This window comes from Quercus suber, unplaced genomic scaffold, assembly GCF_002906115.3.
Source record: "Quercus suber isolate HL8 unplaced genomic scaffold, Cork oak 2.0 scaffold_180, whole genome shotgun sequence".
Lineage (NCBI taxonomy): Eukaryota > Viridiplantae > Streptophyta > Magnoliopsida > Fagales > Fagaceae > Quercus > Quercus suber.
In genome coordinates this window covers 612681-634931 of record NW_027069639.1, presented here as the reverse complement: position 1 = coordinate 634931, position 22251 = coordinate 612681, and the positions used below count along the sequence as shown (strand labels likewise).

The window sequence follows — 22251 nt, the reverse complement described above, 5'->3', positions numbered from 1 at the left end:
AAAAAGAAAATGAGTGAGTCACTCTACATGGAACACGATAATTAAAAAGAAAAAGAGTGAGTCACTTTACATAGAACATGATAATCTAATGGGAACTTATGTGGTAACACTATCTTACATATTGCAGTCTTTGGAGGTCACCATCAGGCATCAGGTGGGAAATGAAAATTATGTAGGAAAGTATGTCAAAACTCCGTAGTTTTATATTTGACACATTAAATTCTACACTTATAAAATGGGCATTTTAAACTCTACACTTGTATAAAGAGGACACTTTAATCCCAGTAATTTTTTTTTTCTCCCTCGTATATTTGTGAAAGTATGAGGTTAAAAGTGTCATATTTAAACTTTGAGGTTTAATGTGTCTCAAGTGTAAAACTATAGAGATTATATATATATATATATATATTTATGTACTTTCCCTAAATGATAATAATTGATAGCTGTAATATTGATAATGTTTCAATAAATTATGAATTGCACCAGATTGATGGTATGTAAAAGCAAGACCAGTTTATAAGGTTGACAATAAGAAATTAGTATAGTGTAATTTTTTTTAATCTTTTTAAAACATGTCTGTTTGACAAAAATGTAGCAGAGCTTTAAAAAGCTATACTTCGAAAAAATACGGCTTCAAAATGGGATGCCAAACGAGCACTATCTCTCTTGGCCATTCTAAATATTGCTTAGTTTATGCAGAATTATTTTCCATTACAAATGGCAAACTCATACAGGGGATACGATTTGGTTGTGGATGGCCTTCTAGAAGGCTAGTCCATGTAATTGACTTGGCGGACGAGAAAATAATAGAATGAAATAGTATTAAAATCATGAAGCATGGACGTTCCAGCCATTGATTCTTTAATCAAAGATTCAATCTTTTTTTAATGTGGTAGAGTTATACTGTGAAAGGTTCAATGAAAGAACCAAGAAAGTGAAGAAAATACATATTAAAACGACAGAACCATAACTACACGAATGCCCCAATATTTGACTTTCATTGTTTTTATGGTGTGCCAGTATATTACAAAGACTTAAAAGACAAGAAAATTATCCAAATGCTACAATACTAGTGACCTTCCTTGAAGCTGCTTGGAACTTGGTAGCTGCATTTCTCAAAGAGGTTTCTTTAACTGCGTTGCTCAGCCCTTTTATTTCTTTCCAATTTTTGCAGAATCTATCCAGTTGACAATGCAAAAGCAGCTATCATTTGCAAAAAAAGTGCCAACAAAATTTTCCATCTGACTAGCTTGCTCTTTGTAGAGTAACTATCGGAAGTTTTAAGTAAATGGATCAAAGCCTTTTAGAGGCGATTGCTAAAAATGAAAGACACACTTTTATGAATTTAGTTCGCGAGAATGAAGAAATTCTCCAACAAAGAACAGTTAATACATTACACACGCCACTGCACCTGGCCTCAAGATTTGGAAATATCGATTTGGTCACAGAAATGGTCAAGTTGTGCCCTGACATGGTTGCAGCTGAGAATAGCAAGCTGGAGACTCCATTTCATGAAGCTTGTCGTCAAGGGAATGTCAAGGTCTTACAGCTGCTATTGGATGCCAATCCTTGGGCAGCTTGTAAACTTAACTCTGACAGCCAGAGCGCATTTTACATGGCTTGCAGTCATGGGCATCTCAACGTCATCAAGCTCCTTTTGAGTAAGCCTTGGTTGCAGGGGTTGGAAGAAGATAATTTTGCTCAAAATAGCCTTCATGTTGCTGTGTCAAGAGGATACACAGGTTGGTAGTAAAGTTCTATTTACTGGCTTTTCACTGCTGAGCACATTGCCAACCAATTAGGCAAGAGAATTTCTCTCCTTGTCCATTGCTAGGTCCAGCAGCTGATAATTTCAGATCGAAACAAATATTCAGATGAATTGCAATGTAAATTTCAATTGCTCAGCTAAATTTTGCTTATGTATTGATAAATTAGAGTTGCTGATGCAGGTATTGTTCGGAAGATTTTAGAGGTGTGCCCAAACTTTGCTCAAAAGATTGACAGGAATGGCTATTCACCATTACACTGCTCTTGTCATAGAGGGCACGTGGAGATAACAAGAATGATCCTAAAAGCTGATGCAGAACTTGCTCTGGAATTCAATAATGATGGTTACACACCTCTGCACTTGGCTGCGATGAATGGAAACACTGCAATTCTAAAAGAATTCATGTCTATGGCTCCAACATCTTTTCAGTGTCACACAAAGAATGGAGAGACCCTTTTTCATCTAATTGTGAGATACAACCACTATGATGCTTTCATATACTTGGTGCAGGCTTTCAATGATACCAATATCTTCCACTGCCCAGATCAATATGGTAACACCATCTTCCATATTGCAGTCTCTGGAGGTCACCATCAGGTGAGAAATGAAAATGAAACCTGTTATAATTGATGGCTTTCATATAGAAAAGCCTGGGGTGAAGTCATCTCTACATGACATATCTAAGTACTAAAGTTTTGCAGAAGAATCTACTATAATTTTTGACTAGTTGTGTCAGATGCATAGTAAATATTTCAAAGTACCTTTGTCATGTCTATAGTTTGCGTGTGTTTATGCATGTGTGGTGTGTAGAAGTTAGTATCCTGCTTTTTATATCATACCAAATTTTTGTTGTGCCCCGTGCCTAAATCCCCAAGGACAGTGCATGCCAATAGTAATATTTCTTCACATGACATTATTCTTTATTGTTTGTAATGAAGGTTTAACTTGATTGTTGATGTTGATGATGATGATTTTGGTTGCAAATGTGTGTTTCCTAATTAGACTTATGAATTTCAAATTTGTTACAGATTGTGGAGTACTTGATCAACAAAACAACAATGGATTTCAGTTTCCAGAACCATAAGGGACTCACAGCGCTTGACATCCTTGACCAGGCCAGTGGAAATGTGCAAATAAAATTGATCCAGCATCAAGTAGAAAAAATTTGTGAAATTCAGGATAATAACACATCTGAACCAGAGTGCTCATCCAAGCAGACTAATAATTCCCTGACAAGTACCCTGACCAGTTTGGGGCAGCAGAAACGTCTCAGTGAAAGACGACAGGGAGAACTAGCAGAACTTTATAGAAGTCGTCAGAGTAAGCAAGATGAGATATATAGTGAGGCAGTTCAGTTGCCAGGAACACAATTACAGTAGTGGCTATTTTGATTGCCACAGTTACATTTGCAGCAGGTATAAGCCCTCCTGGTGGCATTTATCAGGATGGACCACTCAAAGGAAAGTCTATGGTGTGCAAAACAACAGCTTTCAAGGTATTTACATTAAGCAATAACATCGCGTTGTTCACATCTCTGTGTATTGTTGTTGTTCTTGTCAGCATCATTCCTTTCCAAAGAAAACCTCAGATGATGATACTGAAGGTTGCACACAAGGTCATGTGGGTTGCAGTTTCATTCATGGCAACAGCTTATGTTGCAGCAACATGGGTCATCATTCCCCATGATAAGGGAACAGAGTGGATGTTTGTAGTTTTACTGTCCATTGGTGGAGGGACTATAGGCACATGTTTTCTTGGTTTAACTGTTATGATGATAGAACATTGGCTTCGAAAGCAGAAATGGAGAAAAAAGAGAGAGAAAAGCGATGACAGACTTGCAAGCATCAGGATGCAAACCTTACATTCTTTCAATTCAGATGTTGAGAGTTCCAGCCATCAAGGATATCACTCATACTAAAAATTCACACCAATCCCCCCTTGTTACTTTAATTACGGATAGGTAGCATTGTCTTTCTTAATGCATTTAAGAATCTTACTTATATTTGTAGCCATGAATATCAATTTAATGCAAAGTCAGTATTTCATGTCTACTCATCCACCGCAATGCACACATCCAATTACATAAACATTCAAATGATAATTCTCTGGTCCATTTGGATGCTAAAACCAAACTACCCAAAATTGAATGTTATTGGGGGGGGAGGGGGGGGGGGGGGGGGGGGGGGGGTTGGTGTTGTTGGCGAAAGGTCTTCCTAAGGTCCATAGGAAGACTCTAGGGTTGAGAGTTAGCTTAAGGAAAAGTCTTCATTGCTTGTTTTAGGAAGGTCACCAGTGCATATCAATACTTTTCCAGGAAACTTTCAGTTTACTTTTGGCTTTTTTGTTGTTTTATTTTTTAGACGGGTAATAGATAGTGGGGGGAGGTGGGATGATGGGATTCAAACCACAAACTTGGGACACCACAAAGAATGCCATTACAGCTGGACTATCACTTGAACCTTGGCTAATTAAGCAAGTAAAAGCTGTAAAACATGCTCAAAAGAAAAGCTACCAATTTATTTGAGGTCCTGACTGAATTGCAATGTTCAAAGTATTAAAACATGATTTTCAACTCCCAGCCTAATGAAATAAACAGTGCTTAATAAATGATAAATATGTCATATTAATGGGCAGACACAATAGATCTCAACAGCCGGAATATAGGACATTTAGTCCGTTTGGCAGGAGACATTTCTTATAACTATTTTTGTTTATTTGCTCACACTTTTTTCTAGGTACAAATATATCCAATTTTTAGCAACTAGGCCAATAATCTTTTAGCAAAAAGCTCTAAGAGCAGCAAAGGACTTTTTTTTATGACTAATTACCGACCCAAATACACAATATGTTAGTTACATATGGTTGCTTATACAAAATTATTTTGTCAAATTGTGCTAAGAAGTGCAACTTCTATATTTCTTTCAAAAGCACATAAGATCACCAAGCTGCAACCAAAATAATTCAACCTTAAGAAATCCTCAACATAGTTTTTTTCCCCCTAAAACCAAGCTGTTGGATTCAAATTATCTAAAACGATTTGCATAAACCAAAACATAGAAGAATTCCCTTTATACTATCTGATTTCATAGTAAAAGGGCAACAAAGAATTTCACTTTCAAGCATGCATATATAATCATTCAAACCCAACTGCCTTGTTTCTTGCTTAACCTCAAAAACCAGGAAAGAAAAATTACACAGAATAACCATGATTTTCTACACAATTTTCTCAACCAAACCACATAATAAATCAGTCAGAATGTAATTTTTTATTTTATTTTTCAAAAGACTAGCTAGTACTAAAAATATTGTAACAAACTCATAGAGAGAATCTCCAATGTGAAATCTGTTCCTTGAAGCCCACTGGTTATAGGTTGCAGAGTTGTTAGCATTTGCATTAGGTATCTCCCAACCCAAATCACCACCCACTTTGAATTCCTTCACAGCATCAGGTTATAATTCTTCCAGTGGTTCTTTCATCTGGTTTAAACTTGCTATGAAATTTGCTTGTGTTAAAGATTTTGGATTTCTCGCCGAAATGCACCACTATAAAATGATGTTTTATATAGCATTTCGATAGGCACCATGTTGTTTCTGTAAAAGCATTCTCATTAAGAATGCTAAATGGTATAAATGCTAAATTTTAGCATGGTAAATGCTATAAATGCTAAAAAGCATAGTCCATCAAAACTTTTAAATCCTATAAATTTTGCAATCTGGCTACAGTGGATTGCTATCTCTAGTAGCCCATTGTAGCAAGATTGTAAAAAAAAAAAAAAAAAAAAATGATATTCTCTCTGTCTTCTTTCTCCAGACTTTCTTTTCTCTCTCTCATTTCTGTTTCTTCTGTCTCTCATTCTTGCTCCCATTTCTCTACTCTCTCTCTCCCTTTGCTCGATGTCTCTGCCTCCCTCTCCGACGAAACCCAAGCTAGAGCATCAAGCCAAGCCGATCTCTATTGCAGTGGTTTCTTTTTTTATTATTATTTTTTTTTATATGTTAGATTCTGCAGTGGTTGTGTGGGTTTTGGATTTGGCGTTTTGGGTCGTGGTCTGATGTGCTTCGGCAATTTTGTGGGTCTGGACTTGTGGATCATCGACGTGATCGGTGTGGATCATCGACTTAATCGGTCTCATCGGCATGGGTCATCGAGAGGGAGAGAGGGAGAGAGAGAGAGAGACAGTGAGACCAAAGAGAGAGAGAGGATGAAAAAAATAAAACAAAAAAGGAATAAAAAATTATAAAGAAATAATATTTAAATGAAGTTGTAAAAAAAAAAATAGAAATTTTGATGTTTGGTATATTGTAAAATGAGGTATTAAAATTGAAAAAGTAGTGTTTTGCAATTGTAAATGCTAAATTTTTTGCAATTGTTTATGAGAATGCTCTAACGACCCAACCCACTTTTTTTTTTTAAAAAAGAAAAAAAAAAAAGAAAAAGAAAAAAGAGGGTCAGATTTTTTAGGAGCCACACATGACCCACCAACCCCTTATTTCCCCACCACACACCACACACAAATATCTCTTCTCTCAGCTGGCCACCTATCTTCCTCATTTGTTTTGTTTCTTTTTCTCACAAACACACACACTCCTCTCTTCACTTCCTCACACTCTCCCACGGTACCTACTCCACACCACCACATCCATCATCATTTTTCTGGCAAGATCACCGGAAAACTCTCTAGGAACCTCTAAGGCACCTCCATCTCTTTTGATTTAAGGTAAGACTCCTAATCTTTTGGTGGGTTTATATGCTTTTGCTTAAAGTTATATTTATCTAAGCTTTAATAATAATACCAATGTGATTTATGACTATTAGAAGTGATATTTATGTGTTTTTATGTATGAGTTTTGGTCTTGGTGGATGTATTTGATGAGTGGGTTTATGATTTTTGCAATGGTGGTTAGCTAAGTGGTGAAGATTTGGGTGTTTTGGCTTTCTAATGTGAAATAGTTGATGAATTTAATTTTTATTGTTTATTTGGAGCTAGTGGGGTCTATAATGGTGGGTATTGTTATATATGTTGTTGTTTTGTGGGTCTCTTGAAAATGACATGTATATTGAGGAAGAAATTCATAAAGTGTTAGGATCTCTTACGGTAAAGGTGAAGCTTGGAATGACATGATGATAAGTTAGAGTCTATGCCTTGTAAAGTAATTGGTTGAGAAACTTTGGAAGTGGAAAATATTATTTGTGAGGCTAAATCTAGGCTTGCCTAATTTAGTGCTCATTTGGCAATTTCTAATATGTAGCAAGATACAATTTTAAGCTTTATGCTTATTGTGATAGGTTTACTTGGTATTGTTTAGGTTCTAGCTAATTTCATTCGGAGCTTGGAAAAATTAGGCTTTTACAGGTTGAGGTAAGTAGCTTTTTAATAGGATTTTTAGAAAATAACCGTATTGTATAAACATTATTTTTGAATCAAACATATTTTGGAAAATTAATGGTGGAACTATGTTTTTCTAAAAAGTGTTGGATTCTAACCCTACTATTTATGATTATATATGAAAGTGCATATTTTTATTGCATATGGGGAATTGCATGATTTGTTAGCATGGAAAAGACTAGCATCTTGATTAAATTCTTGAGAATGAATTTTAAGGATTTATAGCATTATTTGCAAAATATAAAGATATTTTGTTAGCATGGAAAAGACTAGCATCTTTATGTTCTACCCATGTGCTGTGACATGTGATTACCTGGTGATTACCTAGCTAGATACTATAGTATGTGTGACATTGGTATCTCAGCACCTGTCTTTATGATGGTTATTGAGTTTCCTCTTTGTGATGACATATTAGTTCTGTCTTTGTAACGGCATATTTAGTTCCGGCTATGTGTCAGCGATGAGTTCCGTTTTATAACGGCATATTAGTTTTGTTTTTGTGACAGCATTATCATGTGGTATTGGGTTTGGAATCGTATTGTTATTGCTCACAAATTATAGTATGTAGTTTCATGAGAGCATTTTGAGAAGTTTTGTGCCATGTCATTTTATTCATTCTTGTCATATTATTTTTGGAAATGGTTTTGTAGAAATTATTTGGAAATTCTCAAATTAAAACATAATTTGTAAGTTGTTATCATCATGAAACTTGCATTTTCCCCACCTCCATTAATTATGCTACTTACTGAGTTTTGTCTCATTCCGTTACTTTACAAACTTTTTTAGAATATGCAATTATTATTTTGAGACAGCTTTTTGGTGGCTAGCAGTAGTTAGACTAACTGCTAATGGAAGCCGACTTTTGTGATAGAGATAATTGAGAATGTATAACTTAGAGTAGGCTTGACTCAATTCTTTTGTATCTACTAGTGGTTATGCTTTTATTTCCACTAATGGGATAAGTTGATAATATGTAATTATTTATTCAGATCTCTATTCTTTTATGGCCAATAGTCATTGTATTTATTGCACAGAGTTCTGACTTACTTTGAAAATATATTTAATAGAATTATTATGATAATTCTTGATATTAGTACTTAATATGATTTTATTTGGATTGAATTTCCAAAAGGAACAAAATTTACAGGTACATTTTAGATGTTTTTCTTTTGTTTTTAACCCTTTCGGTTTTGGAGCGTGACAGTTCCCACGTAGCTTTGACTGTGCTGACTTTCTGAACAGTTGATGGTTGTCTGGTTGGGTAGATAGATTGTAGACTAAATTGAATACTTGATTACACTGTAATTTGATTAGTCAGTACGGGAACCGGTATAGTCGATTTGGATGTAATGGTCATTAGCACAAGTAATGTTATAATAGAACTGGAAGGAAACAACTTATATACGTACGCTATCTTAGAGCCTTTGTGGAGTTGGAAAATTGGAATACCCAATTATTGAGAACGTGGAAAGTACTTACAATTTATTTCTACTTGTGTCAGACACATAATATGCATGGAGCACTTCGGCATCCATGTCTTAGTAGTGCCCGTTAAAAAAAAAATGCAGAACACAATCAAGATACTAGAACCAAAATAATAATAATAATAAATAAATGTCATTTCACAAAACAAAGAGAACATTATTTATGTTCTAAATGGTAAGAATGTACGTTGAAATTAATAAATATCTTAATTTTTTTTGTTTGTATTTTAATTTCTAAACATTCTTTAATAGTCATGAATTTACTTTTATATTCATTATTGCTTTAAATTTGATATACATTTAACATTATATAAAAAATAAATGTTTAATAATATATAGAAAATATAGAGCAAACTATATCTAATAAATGTGTCCCACTGTACCTATGTCTAATTTTTTTTAAATTATTGTGTTGTGTTGTGTTGTGTTGTGTTGTGTTGCGTTGTAGCCGTACCTGTGTCTAACAATTTACTTGGGAAACAGAGTTTCACACTTTCAGTTGTCTATCATAATAAAAGAACAATCACCATATATATGCCTCGTCACTTTCTCTATTTGTGTGCAATAATTTTCATTCTTTGGTAAACCAAATGAATTCCTTGGAAAACAAGAAGTATGCTATTTTCACGGAATCAGAACCGTGAAAGTTCAGTATGCATGATATCCCACGTCTTTAGAACTATGAAAGTCAGAGTTGATGGAAATGGATTTGGTTTCTGATCGGGTTTCTTCTCTAGCGTTAGAGTTTATGGAGTGAGAACGGATGTCGATTTGGAACTCAGGCTTAGCGGATTGTGACTGGGTTTTGCCTTCAATGGGCGCAACAATACTCCCTTGCCTTTTACCATTGTCTTTCCTCCACTTCAACTTCCTAGACCAGTGTGTAACCAACATAAATCCTTGATAGAAGAATAGAGTTCCAATGGTCCCAGCACAGATAGCAGCTATCCATTCTTTCCCATGACCATGTGGGAAAATTATCCACATGGCTGCAACATAAGATGTAGCCATGAACGAGACAGCCAACCACATGACTTTGTGAGTAACAACCAGTAGCCTCATTAGTAGTTTACTTTGAAACGGTATGATACTGACTGCAATTATAACAATGCATAAAGATGTGAACAATGCCAAGTTGTTGCTTATTGTAAACACCATCAAAGCTGTTCTTCCAGTTCTAGCCACTGTTGAATTTCCAGTCGACCCTTGCTGGCAGACACCACCAGGAGAATTTCCAATCGACCGTTGCTGGGAAACATCACCACCAGGAGAATTTCCAATCGACTCTGGCTGGAGAACACCACGACGAGGAGGGTTTAACCCGGCAGCAAAAGTAACCGTGGCAATCAGAATCGCTACTAGTGTAATTGGGTTCCTGGCATTTTGTTGGGCCTCCCTGTATAGCTCATGTTGCCTACTTTGATGGTCAGTCAGCCTTCGTCTTCTGCTGAGGACCTTACGTCGCTGCAAATTGATCTAGTGGCTATTTGTCTTCTTTTGTGAAGGATCTGGCTTAGTTAACTCTGTGTTGTCATCCTGAATTTTTTCTATCTCCTCAACTTGATGATAGGGCGCATTTACTTCAGAATTTCCTTGGTTGGGTGGATCACCAAAGTCCTTTGTTATGGGCAACCTGGGCACATTATCTAAGCCAACTATGCCCGGATTAGTTCCTTCAACTTCTTTTGAACGTAAAATTCTCATGTCTATACCACCCGCACTCTCCAGCATAGCTTTAACATAAGGAAATTTATCAGTATTACCAGCCTGGTCTAGGATGCCAAGAGCCGTGAGTCCCTCACGATTCTGAGAGTTGATATCCACTGTTGTTTTATTGATCAAAAACTCCACAATCTGGAACAAACTCGAAAAAAAAAATGAAAATCCAATTAGAACCCCACACAAACTATAGACACAATAATATGAGTTCGATCTTGTTGTATATGTGTGTATGTGTTTTTGGCCATTGGAATTGCTTCTTGTTTATTCCTTGATTTTCAACAATTAAAGTGGTCATATTTGGATACCATGAGCCATGGACAATGGTAAGCTAACTTCTACTATTGGTGGCGGATCACATGGGGTTATTTCCTGGGGACAGAATGTTTTTTTCCTATTGAATCAGGTTAATAAATGTCAGAACCTAGGTTTGCCTTGGACCATCTATATTGGAATTTTGCATGTTCATTTAAATTTTGTAACCATTGATTCTTAAAAAAAATAAAAAAATAAATATCGTAACCCATAACCAATTCAAATATGAGTATATGACTATTCATTACCTGATCGCATCCTCTAGAGACGGCAAGATGCAAGAGAGTGTTTCCACATTGATCTGGACGGTGGAAGAGATCAGTGTTGTGGAAGGCACCCACCAACCATATGAAAGACTCGTAGTGCTTATATTTCACAGTTAAATGAAATACTGTCTCTCCCTCTCTTGTGAGATGATGAAAGGATATAGGAGCCATCTGCTCAAATTCTTCAAAAATTGAAGTTTTTGCATTCATCGCTGCCAAGTGTAGTGGCATGTAACCTGTGCTACTGAACTGCAGAGCGAGCTCTGTGCTAAGCGTTAGGAGCATTCTTGTTATTTCCAGATGCCCACTTATACAAGCATGGTGCAATGGAGAATATCCATTCTTGTCAACCTTCCAAGCAAGATTTGGGAACACATGTAATAACTCTCTAACAACGTCTGCACAACCAAGTACAGGTTTCTAGTTTAAATGGAAGAATTTCACATACTGTGTTTTTATACACTGAAAACGTGATTTTAAATCATTTTTCCAGGTGTGTGTTACACACTGCATGAGAGTTTTTACCCTAAATGGAAATAAGTGATGATACGAGCTCCAAAGATTTAGGACCAGTTCCTTTCACTTAGAAGAAAGGAACTGTAAATTCTCATCTATATTATCTATGTATAATGTAAAAACTAAAAAGAGGAGGCCTTGGACCTTTCTTTTTGAGAATTGCTCGTGTCATATATACATACAGATTTTAATAATTAAGATAATTGTTTCCATGCATTAAAGACTGGATTCGTAAAGATTAGCCAAGATGAGTTTTCTACCGACCTGTGTGCCCTCTGGATGCAGCCACATGAAGACAAGTTTGATCAAATCCTTCATCTTCTAACCCTGTCAACCAGGACTGATTTAAAAGGAGCCTCACCATGTCAACATGCCCATGACTGCAAGCTATAAAAAATGCACTCTGGTTATCAGCATTAAGCTTACAAGCAGCCCAGGGATTGTTCTCTAATAGCAGCTTGAGGACCTCAGTGTGCCCTCGTCTACAGGCTTCATGCAATGGGGTCTCCAACTTATTATTCTCCGCAGAAACCATGGGGCGCAGCTTCAAAATTTCCATCACCAATTCAATGTGTCCAAATCTTGATGCCAAGTGTAACACCGTTCCCTTAGAACCACCTGCTCTTTGTTCCAGAAAGTTTTCGTTCTCTTGAACTAAATCGATAAAGGACTTTTGATCATTTTTTGCAATTGCCTCAAAAAGCCTTGGATCCATTCCTATAAATTAAATGACTCCACCAAGTGGGAAATAATCAGTAGAGAAATTATGTTCCACAACCAGAGTTTAATTACAAGAAATCTAGTGGATGAAATAACTTTTCCACTTTCTGATTGTTCAAAAAGCTGGGAAGAGAAACTGAAACTTTGTAAGAAGGGATAAAGATGAGGTACTCTTGAGATAGCTAGTTAAAATTCTTATATATATTTTGCGCAATACCTAGAAAATTCTCCTTGGCAGGCCCCAATGGTACACTTTCTTTTGGCACGTGGGGACGACCCTAAAGGTTTGAATTCTGAGCATAGAACTTTTGCATATTGACAAGGTCGGATTAATTAAGTCCCAATCCTTCTAGACGGGCTTTCTGTTCCTCTGCATGGCTACAACTTCAACCCATATTGAAATGGTCAGTTATCCTCAAACGCCGAAACCAGCAGCTGAAAAATAATGACTGGGCACTATGTTGGTGTCTTTCTCCGAAACAAAGCGCATCTCCAAACTTTCCTTTTAAACTATTCATGTATCTTTATATTGAGTGAAAATTTTGAAAATTTAATCGTTGGATTCAATATTCTTATTATATTCTTTATGCTTATAAAATTTTAAGAAAATTAAAGATCAATTGCTATATTATCCAACAAATGTTAAAATTTCAAGTTTTTGTAATTTAAAATTGTATATAAAAAATAAATTTATTAATTAAGTAGAGAGTACCATCTAATTTAGATGAAATAACTTTTCCACTTTCTGATTGTTCAAAAAGCTGGGAAGAGAAACTGAAACTTTGTAAGAAGGGATAAAGATGAGGTACTCTTGAGATAGCTAGTTAAAATTCTTATATATATTTTGCGCAATACCTAGAAAATTCTCCTTGGCAGGCCCCAATGGTACACTTTCTTTTGGCACGTGGGGACGACCCTAAAGGTTTGAATTCTGAGCATAGAACTTTTGCATATTGACAAGGTCGGATTAATTAAGTCCCAATCCTTCTAGACGGGCTTTCTGTTCCTCTGCATGGCTACAACTTCAACCCATATTGAAATGGTCAGTTATCCTCAAACGCCGAAACCAGCAGCTGAAAAATAATGACTGGGCACTATGTTGGTGTCTTTCTCCGAAACAAAGCGCATCTCCAAACTTTCCTTTTAAACTATTCATGTATCTTTATATTGAGTGAAAATTTTGAAAATTTAATCGTTGGATTCAATATTCTTATTATATTCTTTATGCTTATAAAATTTTAAGAAAATTAAAGATCAATTGCTATATTATCCAACAAATGTTAAAATTTCAAGTTTTTGTAATTTAAAATTGTATATAAAAAATAAATTTATTAATTAAGTAGAGAGTACCATCTAATTTGAACAAAATTTTATATGCATATTAAAAACATAATAAACATAAAATTTAATGGTTAAATTTTCAAAATTTACCAAAAAAAGAGAAATATGAAAAAATTGAGGAATTTCTCTCTAAACTAGTTTGGAGAGAAAGTTTGCTCCTTTCTCCTTCAACATAAATACACAATGAGACACCATGTGCCTTCTAGATGGGCAAATGTCTTGCATTCTGACTTGCTCTAATTCATTACCCCTTAGTAGTGCATGTCATGTGTCGCTCAAGAAAATTATAGAAGAATCTATAATAAATTTCTACTTTCTCCTATTACAATAATAGTAAGCCACGTCATGAATTGAATTTACTAACATCTATTTAATGCAAAAGAAGGGTGTACACATTTATTATACTCCCATAGTATTCTATATATAATTACTATGTCACTTCCTCGTAGTGCTTTTAATTGCTCTTTCAAATTGTGTGCACAAAATATGCATAGAGTGAATCTTCAAAGGGTGGGAAAATGAATTTTGAGCCCTGTTAAGTGCACGTTTGGATTGCACTGAAAAGGAAAGCAGACGTGCGTCTGCGTTTTCTATGTGAGTCCCATGACAAGTACTTTTTTGAGTAAAAACAACTTTAAAACTAGATTTCATGACACTATTCACTCATTTAAAAATTATTTTGCTACAGTATTTTTAGTTTTCAGTTTACAGCAATAAGCGGTATCCAAACAGACCCTAAGTTAGAGATACTACAAATTTTGTTACATAAACCTTACAATATAACATGTCACTAATCACTTAAAAGGGACTCAAACATTCATTTATTATATATATTTTTAAGTGACACCTATGATATTATTTTGATATTAATTTGTAATTTTTTTTTGTAGTAAATTTGTAATAATTCTAGCATTTTCTTATAGATAAATATTTGACCCGTTTATGATTTAATCCAAAAATCAATAATACTTGCCATTAAATTCAGTGCTGGCTCAATGTACCAGACAAGTGAGGCAATCGCTTAAGGCCCCAAGTGAAAAGAAAAGGCCCCAAATATTTACCAATCAAAACTTTTAAGTCTCAAAAATTTAAATTTTCACAAAATATTTAATAAATTGTGAATGGTAGATGATAAAATAATGTCAATGATGACCCATATATAAGAACCAATGAAATATGCTAACTCAATTGTTGTAAAAAATATTATGTATTGTAACATTATTTCTAGCCAAATAAAAAACTAGAACAAAGAAATTTTTTGTTAGATGTGTACCTTTCATCTTCTCTATGAGAGTTTTCTGGCGTAGAACTCATTAATCTCCCACACAGAAGCAATGGCGATGCCATATTCATTTTAGTGTGTTCCTAGGAACACATTGAACTGAATTTATATATATATATATATAATAATTAAAATTTTTTATTTGTTTACCCTTAAAAAAAAATTAGGAACACCCTCAATCAAAGTTAGGAACACTCTAAATTTTTTTTTTCTACTTTCAAGCAAAACAAAAAAAAAAAAAAAAAAAAAAGCTAAAAAAAATTTGAACTAAAATCTGAAGAAAAAAAATTTGTAACAGAGCAAGCAGCTAGCACACAAATTCTCAACAAAAAACAACAGATGGCAAGCCCAACAGATGGTAGCAAACCCAATAACCCATGGATTCTCAAAAAAAAAAAAAAAAAAACTTTACCTAATATACTGAAATTAGATTGGGCCTCAAACACTTCACACTTCACAAACGCAAAAACTTCATAGACACAATAACCAATGGACGCCAACAACCAACGAAACGGACGACCGGGTAGGAGATTGCTAGATCAGGCCTCAAAGGTTCAAACTCGATCTCCCATTCAAACGGAAGCTACACCTCGACATGCTACCCCACCTGCTCGATCGATCTTCCTCAGTTCCTCACCTCGCCATTGTGCTTGACGGCACCGCGCCTCAAGTATTTCATCTCTATGACTCAATCTCAGTCTCTCTGCTCTTTATCTGAAGAAGGAAGAATGAAAGTGAAAAAATGATATTATGAAATCACTGACTCAGACTCTCTCTCTCTTTAAGACTTTGAACTGTGATTGTCATTTGTTGTTGCTTTTGCCTAGTTTACTTTATAAATTTTTATTAATATTTGCCTATTTTTGGAGTTATCTATTGGTGTTGGTGTTGGTGAGATAAATTAATTGTCTTTTAGTGTTGGTGTTGGTGTTTTTTGGTGAGATACAATTAATTGGCTTTATCTTATTGATTCTAGTCTTGTGATTGGGGCTATGGGGCATTAGGGCTTGTCTGTTGAATTGGGGTGAATAGGGGCATGGGTCGGGGTAAATGCAGATGGGTGTGTGGCTGTGTGCTAGTGCAATAGTACAACTAATAATTAATAAACAATTATTTAATTAACTAATAATTAATTGGAGGAAGCAACTAATAAATAATAATTTAATTAACTAATACATTATAAAAGACAAATAAATTAAATTATGTTACTATGTTAGGTTACACAACAATTAATAATTTTATAATTAATGAAACAACAATATAACAAATTATAGCTTATAAAAGACAAACAGATTAATGAAACAACTAAACAACAATAATTAATAATTTTATTAATAATTCAAATGAACTTATAGTTTATTGTTTATTATTTTGCTAAAATTATGGACAAATATTTTATAAGAAAATCACGTGCCAAAAAAAAAAAATTCCTGAAAATTTTTTTTAGGAACACCCTGAAAAAAATTCTTGGAATCGCCATTGCACAAAAGAGTTGTAAAAACACACACTCTCAACCAAACAACTAAAATCAAAAGACAACAAATATATACATATTCAATCTAAAACCTCAATTTTTCTTATACCAATTGCTGGAAATTTTGTCCCACTCTAAAGAGATTTTTTTTTTTTTTTTTTTTTTTTTAAGCTGTAGTTGCTACGCTTTGGAGCTTCTTCTCATTTGAGTCTGATTCTCAGGTTTGCTACTTCTCTGGAACCTTTTGTTTCTTTCTTGAAATATCTCATCATTCTAGACTTCCAGTTATTTTGTTTTACTTTCTTTATTTTAGTCTTGGTAAATAATTTACAATTGTAAACTCATTTTCATTCATTTTAGTTTAACAAATTGGGTGGGGACATGGAGTAGCATATATAGGACTATAGGTTTATATTATTTTATTTAATTATTTTTAGTAATCATGGGACTATATCTGTACTTTATTATCTCTTAGGGTTTTAGTTTTTAAATAAATTTCACCTTCTTTTTTTTTGGGCAATTTCTTTGATTCTTTACACACACACACACACACAAAACCTGTATACTCTTGTATAGGTAATAGGGTCCAGGTTAATCACTAGGGTCTTTTTATTTTATTTTTTTATTTTTTTTTATTTGATGGGCACGTTAACACTAGCTATTAACAAATAAAATTATTTTTGTGAAGAAAAAATCAATATGCTAGTTCTAGTATAATTATAAAATGTACTAGATAAAGCAAATTCAGTACTTCCCTTAACCATAAAAGTATCTAACAGTCTCAAGTTCTCAACACATAATTAAAAAAAAAAAATCATTATATTACTCTGACTAAAAAAAAACTATAGTATGTATTAGGTTAAATAACCAAATACTAGCTAGAAAGACAGTTTAATTTCTCTCCTTACTAATAAATACGTTTTATAAATATAAGAATTTTTTTTAATATTTTAATATAAGAAGAAGCTTCACTCAAAGTTGTTGTCTAAGCCGCCTTGGTTAAATGTTAATATCATATCATCAAGCATTGAGGGTTCCAACCATTGGTTGTTTTTATCTAAGCTTCGAGTTTCTTTTCAGTCATTAATGCATGGTAAATGGAAAGTTACTGCAATTTTAGTGTTCCATCAAAATGGTAGAGTAAGTACAGGATAATATCCAAACGTTGCAATGCTAGTGATCTTCCCTGAAGATGATTAGGACTTGGCAGCTAGCTGCATTTCTCAGAGCAGATATATGGGAAGTAAGCAATGGCAACATAAGTTTCCGTGACCGCATCTAATTATTCACTCTGAAGATTTAACCGTCAACCCTCAAGGTAACAAATCCAATAGAATAGAATTAAAGTTTGTACAAAATATTTAAACATAAATCTAATACTATCTCATATTGTATTACTATCGTGACCACACACAGCTTTAAAACCATTGACTCTTTGATTCAAAACTTGTTGCATGTGAACACCACCTCACAACACCGAAAACACCTCTCAAAGATTTGTACTAGTAATTTGAATGTAAATTGAATGCAACAAATTCACTTTGATCATCAGATCTTTTGTACGAACGTAGGTCTCCAATTGATGCATCGAGAGAGTTTGGAAAACTCCAAATCTACGTACTATACGTTGCTCCCTAGCTTGTAGTTTTAAAAAATGAGTTCTAAGGCCTACTTATATAGTGTACTTGAGAGATGCAAGTAGCCCTAGATCAGGCAACTAATGAAAACTGCTAAGAATTCAATCTGCATGATTCTCATTCAGTCGAGATATGCAATTCATGTTGGGTTTACATGTGTAAGTAAAGTTCTATGTTGAATAGTGATGAGAAGAATGAGTAATTAATATAATATAGTTGAGCTCATATCTATTGAGTTTAAGTCTTTTGGGTTATTAAGTATGTTTCTACATGTTACATATATTAACTAATCAAGAAGACTCTCAAAGATATTTATCTCTCCAACCATTTGACCGGTCGATTTAAGTGATTCTCAACACTTAACAGGAAGTGTAACAGACCTGTTTAACAAAATAGAATTAGCTAGTGATGCATGTAAGACTCTTTGATTCAAAACTTGTTGCATGTGAACACCACCTCACAACACCGAAAACACCTCTCAAAGATTTGTACTAGTAATTTGAATGTAAATTGAATGCAACAAATTCACTTTGATCATCAGATCTTTTGTACGAACGTAGGTCTCCAATTGATGCATCGAGAGAGTTTGGAAAACTCCAAATCTACGTACTATACGTTGCTCCCTTGTAGTCTTAAAAAATGAGTTCTAGGGCCTACTTATATAGTGTACTTGAGAGATGCAAATAGCCCTAGATCAGGCAGCTAATGAAAACTGCTAAGAATTCAATCTGCACGATTCTCATTCAATCGAGATATGCAATTCATGTTGGGTTTACATGTGTAAGTAAAGTTCTATGTTGAATAGTGATGAGAAGAATGAGTAAATAATATAATATAGTTGAGCTCATACCTATTGAGTTTAAGTCTTTTGGGTTATTAAGTATGTTTCTACATGTTACATATATTAACTAATCAAGAAGACTCTCAAAGATATTTATCTCTCCAACCATTTGACCGGTCGATTTAAGTGATTCTCAACACTTAACAGGAAGTGTAACAGACCTGTTTAACAAAATAGAATTAGCTAGTGATGCATGTATTGTTAGGAAGATTTTAGATGTGTGTCCAAGCTTTGCTCAAAAGATTGACAGGAATGGTTTTCATATATATATAATTGCACTACTCTTGTCGTAGAGAACCCGTGGAGATAACAAGAATGCTCCTAAAGGTAAATACAGATCTTCCTTTTGAATTCAATAATGATGGTCACGCATCTTTCAGTGTCACACGAAGAATGGAGAGACCATTTTTCATATAATTGTGAGATATAATCACTAAAACAATGATTCCAGCATCTTCCAATATAGTAACACTATCTTATTACATATTGCAGTCTCTGGAGATCACCCATATCAGGTAAGAAATGAAAATGATACCTGTTCTTATTGATAGCTGTGAAAATGGAACAGCCTATGGGGCAGCCACGCCTACATGACATATCAAAGTACTAAAGTTGTGCTCATGAATCTTTTATAAGTTTTGATTGAGTTGCGTCAGATACTTTGCAAGCATTTCAAAGAACCTTTGTCATGTCTATAGTTTGACATCTTTGATCTTTGGTATTTGGAAAAAGTAAAAATGCTATGTTAAGGAAAGAAATCAATGAATATATACTTTTTATTTATTTATTTACAATTATTTCCATAAATCTATGGAATTTACAAAGAAGATTATAAACTTTCAAAGTTAGTAGTGAAGGTATGATACGTGACTTGGCAACTTAGGAGATTATTCTATTTTATTATTTCAAAAACTAATTTATCTATTATACCGTATCATTTTACAATACTCCCAACATCTTAACTTTTATTTTACAATTCAACATATTAAAAATAATATAAATTAGATGCAGAAGAGGCAAAGAAATGAGAGAGAAATGTGGGAGACAAAGAGACAAAGTGGAAGACAGCTAGAAGAGAGAAAATAAATTAGTAAAAAATATATACAAACTCTTCCAGTACCGTCTTACATATAAGAAGGTACTAGAGCAGTATTGTAAAGCAATTTACAATTAACAGCCTGGCCGGAGCTTGATTTTTGTACTTTAATGGTAAAATTTGTCAACATATGACATGTGGTTGCCAGTGCGAATGCTCTTAAGGTGATCCAATCCTGTACTACATTTTAACGTGACCCAGCACAAGGAGACCAGATTGTTGACCTGTCGCTAGGTATAGGATTACACATTGACAAAATAATGGTAGCATTAATTATTGGCTTTATTTCTTTATTGATCAGTAGGTGAGGTGCATGGGTTATAGAGCCGTTTTGATAACATGTGATATATTTGAAAGATTTTTTACCACAAAATAAAAAATTAAAAAAAAAAAAAAAGGAAAAAGATATATTTGAAAGATATACATCCAGGAAGGTGTGCATCAACACACGTGTGAAAAGATTATTGTATTTAGTAAAAGAGTAATTTTATAAATACAAATTATTTTATAATATTTTTATAAATTATTGATATGAAAATTTTTTATTACTAAAGTCATATTAATAGTTTGTAAAAATATTGTAAAATAGTTTATATTTATAGCATTACTCTTAGTAAAAAATACTATTTCACAATTTAATAATTATAATTAAAATTATATTTTAAAAACATAATTTTACAAGATATGTGTCTGACGGTGCATAGTAAAAAATACTATTTCACAATTTAATAATTATAATTAAAATTATATTTTAAAAACATAATTTTACAAGATATGTGTCTGACGGTGCAATAATAATTAATATTAAATTTAATTATCATTGTAAAAAACATCACAATCATGTGAATTTAATAGAAAAACCTACAACAACTAAAGAATTTTATATACATTTGACAATACTTTTTTTTTTTTTTTATGAAACATTTGACAATACTTGAAATGTCAGATTGGTACAATAATTAACCTACATTGAAAATGCCGTTATAACCGTTGATTGCACCCAAAAAAAAAAAAAAAAAATTCTTTCGATTCAACAAAATATGAATTACACGAGAATGATGCTATGTAAATGTAGTTTGACCACTTTATAAGGATGACAATAAGAAATTAGTCGAAGTACGTGTTTGGTATAACCTTTTCTTCTTTTCTTTTTTATTTATTTATTTTATTTATTTATTTTTTTGAAATATATTGTTTGAAAAAAAACTGTATCTAGAATAAAGAAAAATAAGGTTTAAAAAGTTGTACTTCTAAAGTTGTACTTTTCTTTCTAACTAATGATGCCGAAAATCTTTAGTATGTCGCACATTCTTCACTTGCTCTAGACAAAACCTGCACAATAAAGAAGAAGAAAAACCCTACAGAGAACTTTCACAACTCTAGAGTATCAGAACTGAGGTAAATTATGCATACCTTGGTTTCTGGGGGTTTTAAGTTTTTATAGTAGTGTAGAACCGACCTAAGTTTTCTTGGCAGAAAATGTGTTTCCTTATGAAGAAGATCTTCACAAATATGTATTTCATGAGATTCTTACCATATAGAGATCTCATTGATTGGGGTTAATCGTAAGTCGCAAGATATTTTCATTTGAGGTTTCTTGGAGAGCACTTAGGCCACATAGACGCCACATGGCTCTACTATTCGTCTACATTGCCTCTATTTGATTTGAACCCATCCACTATGAAGGGCCCGTCCGTCTGCCTTTTTCTCCATCCGGGATGTAATTTGTTACGTCAGTCGTTTTATCTATACTTCTCAATAGATCACTTAATATTGTTGTTTATGGTTAATCTCAGAGGACGGATCCGTCTGCTTCAATTTTATCCTCTCCACTAATCATTGCTTTGTTTGTACAGAACCATTTGACATTACAATGGTAAAATCATCCAGAGAATAGGACTTGGTAGTATAAGACCTTGTAGAAGGCTAATCCATATAATTGACTTGGAAAAGGAGAAAATAAATTAATGAGAAGTATTAAAATCATGAAGGATAGGGTCCAGCCATTGGTTCTTTCATCTAAGACTAATGTTCAATACATGGAAGAACGTTTGATCAAAATAAATAAATACATGGAAGAACGTAACCTGAATTTTCCTCTTCCTTCAATTAAAGCACAAAGAAAGTGAAGACAATACATATCTAAACGACTAAACCAAAACCACACGAGTGCTTCACATTTGACTTTGTTATATTTGTGCTTAACAGCATAGTATTACTAGGGCTTAAAGAAATGAAAAATATTCAAATTGTTACAATACTACTATACTAGTGATCTTCCTCTGAAGTTTCTTGGAACTTGGTGACTGCATTTCTCAAAGGGGTTTCCGCGTTGCTCAGCATTTTTATTTCTTTTCAATTTTTGCAGAATCTATCCAGTTGAAAATGCAAAAGCAGCTATCATT

At 33.7% G+C, this 22251-nt stretch overlaps 1 long non-coding RNA gene and 2 pseudogenes across 1 annotated transcript; 2 read left to right on the top strand and 1 right to left on the bottom strand.

Annotated features, from left to right (window-relative positions):
* Positions 1–1155: 1155 nt before the first annotated feature.
* LOC112019188 (ankyrin repeat-containing protein At5g02620-like) lies at positions 1156–3822 on the top strand (annotated as a pseudogene).
* A 2358-nt stretch (positions 3823–6180) lies between these two features.
* LOC136069611 (uncharacterized) lies at positions 6181–8183 on the top strand. The gene is made up of 2 exons (XR_010630843.1): positions 6181–6486; positions 7076–8183. It is a non-coding gene; the product is annotated as an uncharacterized LOC136069611 (long non-coding RNA).
* Positions 8184–9185: 1002 nt separating this feature from the next.
* Positions 9186–12361, bottom strand: LOC112019199 (ankyrin repeat-containing protein ITN1-like; annotated as a pseudogene).
* Between the last annotated feature and the right edge of the window lie 9890 nt (positions 12362–22251).